The following is an 11,796-nucleotide window of genomic DNA, read 5'->3' on the forward strand; positions in this document are numbered from 1 at the left end:
CTTCAATGTGATGCTGCAGCTAATAAAGCGAGCAAGACGCTGGCTTGCATCCATAGATGCTTCTCAAGCAAATCCCAGGATGTTATTCTCCCCTTGTACTCGGCCTTGGTGAGGCTGCCGCTGGAGTATTGTATCCAGTTTTGGGCTCCACAATTCAAAAAGGATGTGCAGAAGCTTGAGAGAGTCCAGAGAAGAGCCATGTGCATGATCAGAGGTCAGGAAAACAGACCTTACGATGATAGGCTGAGAGACATGGGACTCTTCAGCCTGGAAAAGAGCAGGCTCAGGGGTGATCTGGTGGCCACCTATAAGTTTATCAGGGGTGTTCACCAGGATCTGGGGGAACATCTGCTCACCAGAGCACCCCAAGGGATGACAAGGTCAAACTGTCACAAACTCCTGCAGGACCTTTTCAGGCTGGACATAAGGAAGAACTTCTTTACAGTCTGAGCCCCCCCAAGGTCTGGAACAGCCTGCCGCCGGAGGTGGTTCAAGCACCTACTTTGAACACCTTCAAGAGAAATTTGGATGTTTATCTTGCTGGGATCCTCTGACCCCAGCTGACTTCCTGCCCTGGGGCAGGGGGCTGGACTCGATGATCTTCTGAGGTCCCTTCCAGCCCTAATGTCAATGAAATCTATGGAAATCTAAAAGTTAGGTGCAGGTGTGGTGAGCCTGAGGGTTTCTAAGCTGGATTCAGATCCAAAGGCATGCACTGTGGTGTAAATTGCATGATTCCAAGTTACTGCACGGAAATGGGGGCAGAAATGCAGGCTGTGGTGGTAAATGCAGCCATGAAGCTGTTGGAGGGTTGCTGTCTGAACCAGAATTGAAAAGGATGCTGATAACACAGAGTTAAAAGAAACTAGTGCGAGCATGCAAGTGGACAGCCCCTAAAGTGAGCACGCATGTCCAAACGTGCCCCACATGTGGTCAGTACGTAATTTGAGTAAGGTATTTGAATTGGCAAAGCATGCATGGCCAGTCATGCACTAGGCATTATGTAATCTGACTAGAACTTTCCAAAAAGGGAACCGTATGATTGGCTACCAGGAAAGTATTTAAGCCAGCGAGTTTCCGCCCAAGGCGGAGACCAGCTCTCGCAGAAACCCGGTTCGCATGAGCCCAGAGCTACCTCACAGGCTGGCTGCTTGTGATCGTCTCCCCGCCACCGCTGTCTCCCAGCGTACCCCACCCTCGCATGCTCGACTTCGTTCCGACCAACAACTCATTCGTCTCCGTCCACTTACTACCGATTAGTTCGTTTTACAGCTGTCTTTGTAACCAAGCTTGACCTGCGCTACACTACCGTTACCTGGTGGCGTAAGTAAAAGAAAAATAAAAAAGTTTTTGCAACCATACGAGTATTAACCGCCTGACTCCTCGCCGCTAGCCCCCACGTGCTCGATCGTGTCAGCCCAGACCGTGATCAGTCAACTTGGTCGCCACACTTGCTTTCTAAGGAAACAAAAATTGGCACTGTCAGTCAATATATATCTGTATTTCTTGGCTAAAATGTGTATACATCTTCTTAAGATCCCTTAAGGAACTGTAAAACAAGATCTGGTTTTATTTGTCTTTCTTTCAAGAACCCTTTCTCTAGCAATCAAATAAGTGTCATGACTCTCCACTCGTGTGTTGTGTGATGGGTAAAACAGATATGAATGGAAGGCTCATGCTTATCGGATTGATAAATCGATCTACTGCTTTCATCTTCAGGCTATTATGATGTGCCACATATTACCAGTGATAAATATTGTTACTGTCTGACAACTGCTCAGTGGCATGTATGAAAAGATCAGGCTATTTCAGTCCAAGTTCTAATGTAAAAGTGTCTATTCAGAGGTTTTCCTCATAACTGATGATAATTAACACTCTTATTAGCAATCAAAGCAGAGAAGCCAAAAGGAGAACAAGTTAAGCATAAATGGATAATTCAGCTCTACGAAGTGGTCTCTCTTGGGGAAAAATGATGCATATTGGCAGTATGTTGAAATGTCTCATTGCTGCTGAGTAAAATATACAAAATAGTCGACAATTCAGTGTTTGAGATGGCCTCTGAAAATAAAGGTTGTTTTATCCTACTTAGCCAGTTGAGGAATAACTAATCTTTTCTGTGTATCTTTGCACAAAGCTACTTAAAATACTTCTTTTTAAGAAAGGAGGCTCATATCCCTGGCTTGTAGAAAACCGAGAATATGGCCTGACCATTTAGCTGTTTGCACTTAGAAAAAAAAATCTTCATCCAGGTGGAGGAGTGGGTTTTGAGGACTGATCAACCACTTGGGCAGCCCTTCTTCTTGTCTAAGGCTGAGAATGATATCCTGGAGACTCCAGCCTTGGCTATGAATGTCTCCTACTGCACCTCTAACACTATTATACTTGCAAGATACCAAAATAGTCTCTGCTCCAGATGGAAATTTTCATGGCAGGCTTTCATTTTGCTAGGGATTAGTCATGACAAGTGGTAGTCAGCAGGATCAGCATCATAGGTGATGTGATTGTGCCGTGTATGCCATTGTTATGGTGAGGGTTGCTTTTTTGTCTCTGGGGCACAACGTTACATAAAGGTTGCATTCTATAGTATGTCTGATTTTTAACTTTCCTTGATGTTTCTGCTTAAGTAGAACTTACAAACATTGTACACAGGGGAGCAGCACTGTCCTGCAGGGAGCCTGTGCCTCTGCAGCTACAGAGTTGAGGTCCTGTCCTGCAGCAACAGCAGCAGTTGCCCCTTGCCCCCCACCCCTCTATTCCCTCCTCTCCTCACCCCATCCAGGGCACCAAACTGCTAGGTATGCCTCTGTCACTTGATATTCTGTGTGTACTCCTGAATTTGCCTTTGTCTTACTGAAAGTTGGCTTTTTTGCAGGTAAATGTTTTGGATATCATTTGAGCAGAACCATCTGCAGGGAGTGCACCTGTCTTCCGACATGTAGGATGGGGGAGTGGTGTTTATAATTGTATCCTTAAAAAAATCTGTTAGATTGAAGCCATTATGGTAACAGCTGACATTTCTCAGACCCTTAGAGGCAAAGGACTAGAATCTACCACCCTATCAAGTAGATCACTTAGTTTGTGAGCAGCCTGGCAGACTTCTGCTGAACTGCTCACCAGCTAAAGATCTACTTTACATGAGGTAGACCGCTACAGAAAGAACAGCAAGACCTTCATGAGATCCAGAGGTCTGTGCTATTTTCATGTACTATGAAAAAAAGTTAAATATTGTATTCATTTGACCATCAGTGACAAAACCGTTCTAATTTATAAAAATGTATTTAGAAATCAATTCTACCTTGGTAATAAGCACATTGCAATGTGGTTTGATGGTATAACAGGAGACACTTCTTTTCTCTAGTAAAAGGAAAAAAAAACTAGGAATTAGAACATAACATAAAATCTGATGGTCTTGCTATTAGTAAGATGTGATTTAAGGACCACCTAGTGGTCATTAATTAAATAATATTATATGCAGATCATCCTAATACTGATTGATCTTTTAAATTGTCTTTTCCACTAATGCAGAGGGATGTAGTTTACTATGCTAGGCTGAAGTCCGGCAGAAGGCATAGTGGATTTGCATCTCATAGACTAACTAAATTGAAGATACATACACTTTCATAAGCATCTGATGAAGTAAACTGCTGCTTATGAAAGTTTATGCATCTTGGGTTTAGTTAGTCTGTGGGCGGCCTACATGTGCAGTTAGTGCATATGAATAAACTCCAGGCTTTTTGCTCCGAGGTGCACCATTTGAATGTGCACCCAGGAGCAAATAACTGTGGAGCAGTTAGCTCCAGAGTTTGTTCATGCACAGCACATAGAGCCCTGGGTGGAGCAGCCCTGGCTGGCAAGGGGCCCTAGGGGTCAGCCTGCCAGCCCAGGGCTGCTCTGACTAGGCTTAATATGGTGCTGAGGGGCTGGCTGGGGCACAAGAGCAGTGAGGGGATAGGTGACAGGCAGCCCTGGCACTAAAACATCCTTGTGCCAGCCAGTCAGCATCTACACATGCATTGCTGTACACAAAAAAACTCCACTACCCTGCTGAAGAGTTTATTAGTTTTGTGCACCCTAATCGGAGCACCTCCGATCCCTTGCTACATCCCCCCAATTAATTTGTAGGCGGCCACGAGATCACCTCTCAGCCTTCTCTTGTGGAGGCTGAAGAGGTCCGTCCAGGTCCCTTAGTCTCCTCTCATGGGGCTTGGGCTGTAAACCCTTAACCATGTGAGTGGCCCTTCTCTGGACCATCTCGAGGTTATCCACATGCTCCTTGTATAACCAAGTACTAAATCAATGCTGCGCAGTAACACCAGCACACAGATTTTTAGTGACACTAACTGTGCAGTAGCCTAATACTATTGTGCATCATTTATTAGCATGTTTTTTGCCCTGTATGCTAATGTGCAGTAGAATTAGACTACTGCACAGTTAGCGTCTCATGTAGACATGCCCTCTGAAACACAACCAGAACCCAACACGTAGTTCCTAGGCTAAGCTGAAGCATGCCTGGGCAATGGTACAGAAAACAACCAGATGCTGAGCAAACCAGTACTGGACTGACCTATGTTAAGAGATACAGTTTGCCTCACACACGGGAAACCTACAAGTTATGTATGACAGTCTGAAGAAAGTAGGGTGGTGCGAAACAGCACTGTTTTGTTTTGATTTCCATTTCCCAGTTTCAAAGGGACAGTGTTTTCATTTTTTAATTTCATTTCAAAGCACTGTTCCGTTTAGTTTCATCAAAACCGTTTTGCTTTTTTGACGCGTTTTGATGTTTCACCCATAGGCTATAATGGGGAATCATGAAAATGCCTAAAACATTGTCATTTCCTGCCTGATTTAGATGAAAATTGCGGGAACGGTAGCCCTTTCTGAGGGCATGAAGTGTGCCAAGTTTCACAGAGATAGATGCAGAGGTTTCTGGGAAACTGTACCTCAAACCATTCAAAGCAAAATTCCTGACTCTTGCCAGCAGCGGCAACCTCCTCTCCTCCGGCACACAGATCTGGGGGCCCACAGCCCCAGGAGGAGCCCAGAACAGCCCTGAAGCCCTCCTCAGGGTGTGGGCACCCGGATCTGTGCTCTGGATGAGAGGAGGCTGCCACTGGCACTGGGCACAACCCACGATCAGCACCGGGGAAGATTGATGCTGCCGCTGGTCCCAGGTGGCAGAGGCAGCCTCCTGTCATCCAACATGCAGATCCAAAGGGCCTGCACCCCTGGGAGAGTCTGGCACAGTCCTGCAGTCCTCCCAGGGGCACAGCTCCCGGGTCTGCGTGCTGGATGAGAGGAGGCTGCTGCTGCTGCCTGGGACTGGCGTTGAAGCCAAATAAGCCTGGCTTTGAAACTCAAAATGTTTCAAAACTTTTGAAATGTTTTGAGTGCCCTCATTTCATTTAGAAGCCTTTCATTTTGTTTTGATTTCACTGTTTTGAGCTCAAAATGCATGGAAACAGCTTTGAAACAAAACACCCGGCAAAATTTTGCACAGCCCTGGAAGAAAGCTCTTGGCCCAGCTGTCACTAAAGTCACTGCCCTCAACTCTTGAGATGGCAAAGTAAAAATCACTGGGTGCGTGTACACAAGATGCTACATCACCGTAGCAATGAGTACTGCAACATAGCTTTTTGCTACAGTGACATAACATTGCAGAGCACAAACCTTGATGGCAATGCTACTGTGCTTGAGCAGCTAAAAATAACCATGCAAGAATGGGACTATGCAGTAACTCCAGTTACTGTGCAGTCATTTCCTACTTGCACATATTGGCACAGCTAGACAAAGAACCTACAGCCAAAGAACTTAGCAAGGCCTTAGACTCTCTAGAAAATGGAAAAGTACCAGGGGAGGATGGATTTCCAGCTGAGGCTCTGCATCAACTATAGAGGCATCTCTCTCTTCAGCATCACAGGCAAGGCTTTTGCCAGAGTCATCCTGAAATGCTTGCGAGAACCTGCTGACCACATCTACCTGGAATTATGGTGTGAATTCAAAGCAGAGAGATCAACAGTGGACATGATAGTCTCCTTATGCCAACTTCAAGAGAAATGCAGAGAACAAAATAAGCTGTTGTATGCAGCATTTGTGACCTGACAAAAGCCTTCGACAGTGTCAGCAGAGCAGATTTGTTCAAGGTCTTGGTAAAGATTGGATGCCCCACAACATTACTCAGCATGATACTCTTCTTCCATGAGACCATGCAGTGCATGGTTCAGGTTGATGGATCAGCCTCTAACAGGTTTGAGATGAAGAGTGGAGTGAAGCAGGGTTGTTCATGGGGCTCCACCTCCCCTACACCCCAACCTTACGCCAGCCTCTGGTGGGATGCCTGGTCTTGAAATGACCGCCCCTCCAGTGTGGATGGTCCTTGGAAGTGCTTTATGGAATTTGTTGCTTCCTGGTGCCTCAGACTGTATCCCCCCTTGCTCCTTGGGGAAGGATGATTGGTCAGCTCAGACCCTAGGCCTGGGACCCGCTTGAGCTGGTCAGCTCTACTCCTGGGGCCAGTGTGGGTGCCCCTGTCAGGCAGGGGTAAAGAAAACAAAATGTAGAAAAGAAGAGAGAAAAAAAAACAACAACCCAAAAGGGTCTTCCAGTCCAGCGTTTTACTGGCCGGCTCTCCCAGCCCTCCTGTCTACCCTTGGCAGTGCTCCTTTGATGCTAGTCCCTCAGGGTTCACCTTCCCTTTCCGTCCCCAGCCCAGTTCCCCAACCTGGTACCTGGGAGCAACTGGGCAGGGAAGCTTCTGCTCCCTCGGGGTTTGCCTCAGCCTTTCCTCTGGGTCACTGTTCCCGCCATGCCGCCAGTCAGTGTTTCCACTGCCGTGCTCCCCCCAGAGCACCCAGATGCTCCTCCCCTTCTGGGGCTCGATTTCGGCACCATGGTGGAAAGAGTCCTTGCAGCTTCTGCTGCCACCTGTCAACCGGGTGATCCTCATTCGCGCTGGCTCTGTCTGTTGCCAGCACATAGAGCCTCGGCCTCCTCACTAGCTTGCCCTGCCTTTCTGCCGGTGGCCGCTTTTATCTTTGTCAGCTGGTGCATCCCCATGACGTCACCCGCCAGCTTTAAACGTATAAAGGTGCGGCTTGTAAACCACGCAGGCTCTTCTCGCTCTTCCGGAGTCACTCCCCCTGCAGATAAGTGGTTTGTTTTGTATTTCTTTTTTTATTTTCATGTTCTTTTCTGTGTTGCACTTTGCAGGCGGGGCTTCCTGGTCCCTCCTCTCGCTGTCCCCGGGACAAGCTCCTAAGCCAGTCCTTCAAATAAAGAACTTCAGATGTGCGGGAAGTTCAGGTCCCCCATGACTACCACATCCTTACCCTTCACTACCTCTGTGAGCTGACCTAAGAATTCCTGGTCAAGCTCTTCTCCCTGGTTGGGAGGTCTGTAGTAGGCCCCCACCGTTAAGTCTCTTTCCCCTCCACTGCCTTGTATTCTAACCCAAAGCACCTCAGAGTGCCCCTCCTCTGACTCCTTGCTAATTGACGAGGATGTGTATTCCTCCTTGATGTAGAGTGCCACGTCCCCACCTCTCCTTCCTATCTTGTCCCTCCTGTACAGCCTATAGCCCTTGACATTCACCGCCCAGTCATGCGTTAAGTCCCACCATGTTTCCATGGTCCCCACTATGTCTGGGCTGGTGTCAGCCAGCAGGAGGGTGAGTTCCTCCTGCTTGTTTCCCATACTACGAGCGTTTGTGTAGAGGCATTTGAGGCCTCCTGTGGATGTGTGTACTGGCCCCCTAGTCCCAGTGTTGCCCTGGCCCCTATCGCTTACCTGTTCACTCATTTCGCTCGTTGGGCTGGGCTGGGCTGTAGTTGTGGGTGTTGTTTGGTCTGGCAGTCTGATGTTTCCTTCGCTTCATCTTCCCCTTCCCCCGACAAGCCTTTAAATTAGTAAAGCATTTTATCTAGCAGTCTGGGCCATATTCTATCACTTTTCCCATGGAAAACAACAATGTAGCCCCACAGACATTTCATACAACCTGTTACAATTGTCTTGGGTGTTCACACACACACACACACACACACACACACCCCCCGAGGGAGAAGTTACTCCAATAATTTGTGGCAGCCAAATCTAAATTAAGTTCTGGTGGAGATAGGTATCATTTTTTACATGTGTCTGATCTCTTAGCTGTAGAAGCTCTTCAAGTTATCAGCCACCTCTCTGCTGATCCTGCCACACTGCCTTTTTCAGAAATGCCTATTCAAATTATTCTCACCCATTAAGAAAGCTACCTCTGTCCATGGTTTCAAACAAAATGAGCATCACAAAGCTCCTGCTCTGTCAGGGAAAAGTGCTGCAAAGATCAGGCAGAGACAGGGTCTCAGCTGGTGAGCTGAGGAACTTCTTCACACAGAGTGAAACTTGTTTTGTCTTTCTCCCCCACAAAGATGTTCTCTGAATTATTTAATATATGGGTGTTGGTGATATCATTTGTAGGCTGGATCTGGCTTGCAGTTGCCTATCATCTAGCCAGTGGTGCTGGACTGGACCCACATACCACATGTACTCTGCTCCAGCCCAGCCAGTGTGCAGCAAGCAGCACATGGTACACAGTGCCAGTTTATGCACTATGCACTGACCCCAGCACTGTGGGGCTGGGGACAACACATACACTGCATGTAGCACACATGGCTGGTATGGGGCAGACATTGTACATACTTCCCACACTGGACCAGCCCCATGCACTGATCTCATACACAGGGCTGGTCTCTTGGCCTAATTCAACCTGCAGACTGGCCCTGCAACACTCATCTGGCCCATGGGGCATGATGAGTTTGAGGCCCCCAATTTAACAGAAACCCCTACTATCAGACATCTAAACATACAGGACAGCCTTGAGAAATACGCAGTATTTGGGTTACTGAATCTTTCTATTAAATTTGTATCTTGGCAATTGTCGATCCTCTGGATTGTGGTATACGCACAAGAGGTCTATGCAACCATCATACCAAGTCCTTTAGCATGTACACCTAAGCAAGAGTATGGAAGAGTGGAGGCTGCCTTTGACCTACTATGCCCCTTTAGACCATTGAGACAGAGACCAAAGGCCAGACAAGTCCAGATGTTCAGTGTCTTGACAGCTTTAGCTTCTGCCAGAGAGCAACAGATAAAAACTGTTGACTGCCTAATGCCTCAGCGAGGGCACATTTCTGTCAGGGTGATGTCCCTTAACCTTTTTCCAACCAAGAAGTACCCACAGGACAGTGGGGGGTAGGGTTTTGAGGCATCCTGTACTCGTGTAGCAGGCTTACCTTTCAGAGCTTGGGTTGAGTCCCAGACTTGAGATCCTGCTGTTTTGATTGGTGGAGCCCATCCACCAATCAGGAGGCAGCAAGAGAAATAACATGACACCCCTTTCCTGAGGGGAGGGGGAGAAGAGCTCTCCCGGACCTGATTGAAGACTGCAAACTGTCAGGTCTGGAAGACTTCAGGGGCGGAGCCCTGGAGTGTATAAAAGGAGCCGCGTGCCCAGCACGAGGGGCAGATGTGTCAGGGACAGAGAAGAGAGAAGAGCAGGGTTTAGAAGAGCTGCTCAGCAGGGTGAAGCAGTAGCCCAGGAAGAGCCCCTGAAGACTTCTATCAGCGGGGAGCGTGGCACAGCTCCAGCAGTTAGGCTCTTGGTGCGCAGTGTGGCGCATGGCATCCAGAGCCTGGGAGCTGTGGGAGGCGGCTCAGGTCTGCGACCTCTGGTGTGCGGCCAGAGATACAGTGCACAGGCTGGTGCATGGAGCAGGATCTTTGGAGCCCCTGGGGCAGCTCAGTCCTCAACCCCCAGAATGAGGCTGGGAGGTCGGTGCAGGAGGTGCTGCACAGAGGGTGAGAGACCCTGGGAGCTACTTGAGGTGGCTCAGGTCTACAGCTGCTGACACGAGGCAGCAGCTCAGTGCAGACAATGCTTCCCAGAGGGTCCGGGAACAGACTGAGCCCTGGTGCTGCACAAGGCTGTCTAGGCCTCCAACCCCTAGCACAAGCTGAAGCACCCACTACACGTAGCGGTGCATGTGGCCCTAAGCCAGGACGGCGGCAGCAGAGTCAGGCAGAAGGAAAACCCAGCAGGGAACAGAGCTTGACCTGGAGAACAAGAGGCAACCCTCCGGGACTGTGGAGTAGTATGTTACCCTGGAGAGAGGGTCCCCACAGGGGAGGGACCCCCCGAGGGTTGTGAAGGGGCACCATGTGGGGTGGGCCGCTCCTGGGTGATAGCAGGGAAGCTTAGGAGCCTTTGGGGTCTTCCTCTCCTTTTTCTTTCCTCCCACCTCCTTTCCTGTAGTGGTACCTTGGGAGTGGGGCCCCTGCCCTGGAGGGCACCCAGGTAGTCTAAGGACTGCTGATTGTTTGTGGACTGTACCTTACAGTTTATTTGAATAATTTGAAATAATAATCTGTATAAGAATAGAGTTATAAGGTTGCCCAATCAATATCCTTTGGTCTGGTTTGTTCTATTGTTCATCTGTATTTTAAATGATAACTCTGTGTGTGCATACGTGTGTGTGTGTGTGTGTATACAATAGGGTTTTTATATAATAGGGTTTATTGTTTTGTAAATTTGTATATATACATATAATCTATGTCCTTACCCTTTAATGGTTTAGTTGTAATAATAAATCTGTATATAGTTAAGTAATTGATTGAGTGGACCTGACTACAGGGGACGGAGGCAGCCAGTGGGCTGTTGTGTCCCTCCACAGCACACTGCCTTGCTGATAATTCCCTCAATTGGAGAGGGAAGTACAAAACTGTGTACACCTGAGCTACACTTCCCTTCCTCTAAAGGTTCTAACATTACGTTATTTTATAGGAGCTATCCCAACACAAGTAGACGCATCACATTGCCACCAAGCCTTCCAGTTGGATGTAGCTTACAGTCATACCCAGGATCATTCTAAGTGGCATTAGAAAACAGGTGGTTCAGAAATCAATGCCATATAAAACAACAAGCTGACATACATCAGTTGTACACAATGTGAGAGCAGTCAGCTATGATTTATGCTGAGATTGGAGCACAAACCATTTATTTCTAGTCTCCTGTAGCTCTGCTGAATTTCTGACCTCTTCTGCAACCAAATGGACTGCTGCACCAATGAATGGTAATGAAGAACTGAGAGAGAGATTCCTATAACTAGTGAGTTGCTAGTGATGATCAGTCTGGGAGAAGACACAGCAGTAGTGATGCACAGCAGCATTATTTATGAAAGTAACACAAATACTGGTAGTATTATTTCTAAAGTAATAGTCACAATAGAAGTAGAAACAGTGGAACCTGTTTCTCCTGGAGCTGAACTATTTCCAGTTCTGGACCTGCAGTGCTCACTACAACTTTTTCCAGATCAATTTTGTGTAGTCCATTCAAATCATAACAGTAAATCCCTTTGTTTTTGTCATCTAGATTTTATATTGGTATTAATGAAAAAGGGCCACATTGTATATATAACTGACCATGTTGAATAGGAACCTGTATTGCAGGTCCATGAATAGGGCTTCTAGGCAGTATGATTATACAAACAAATATGAGTTGTATTTTTATTTCAAATGGTAATAGTCCTAATAACAATAATATGGTTTTATATAGCACTTTTCCTCAGATCTTGAAAGAGGTATATATCTGGATGTATCTTTAATTTATAGATGGGGAAATTGAGGCACAGAGTCTAGGCATGATATATTGGCCCAAAATTATAGAAATTGGTACTGGGTAGTAATATCTGTCATTTCTAGAGAACCCTTGAGAAATCATTTGGACCAGGTTTTCTATTTCTAAATAATTTCAGTCTGTGATTTAAC

The 11,796-nt window shown here is 47.0% G+C and overlaps 1 long non-coding RNA gene across 2 annotated transcripts; it reads right to left on the bottom strand.

Moving 5' to 3' along the window:
• Positions 1 to 79: 79 nt before the first annotated feature.
• LOC149851657 (uncharacterized) lies at positions 80 to 10,461 on the bottom strand. Of its 2 annotated transcripts, XR_016439604.1 has the most exons (4): positions 7,783 to 10,461; positions 5,848 to 5,976; positions 3,296 to 3,354; positions 80 to 1,458 (listed from the first exon to the last, which is right to left on the bottom strand). It is a non-coding gene; the product is annotated as an uncharacterized LOC149851657 (long non-coding RNA). The 2 variants fall into 2 exon arrangements; XR_016439605.1 differs by lacking the exon at positions 5,848 to 5,976.
• Positions 10,462 to 11,796: the final 1,335 nt, after the last annotated feature.

Source organism: Crocodylus siamensis, unplaced genomic scaffold, assembly GCF_052110815.1.
Source record: "Crocodylus siamensis isolate JL-2025a unplaced genomic scaffold, ASM5211081v1 HiC_scaffold_576, whole genome shotgun sequence".
NCBI lineage: Eukaryota > Metazoa > Chordata > Crocodylia > Crocodylidae > Crocodylus > Crocodylus siamensis.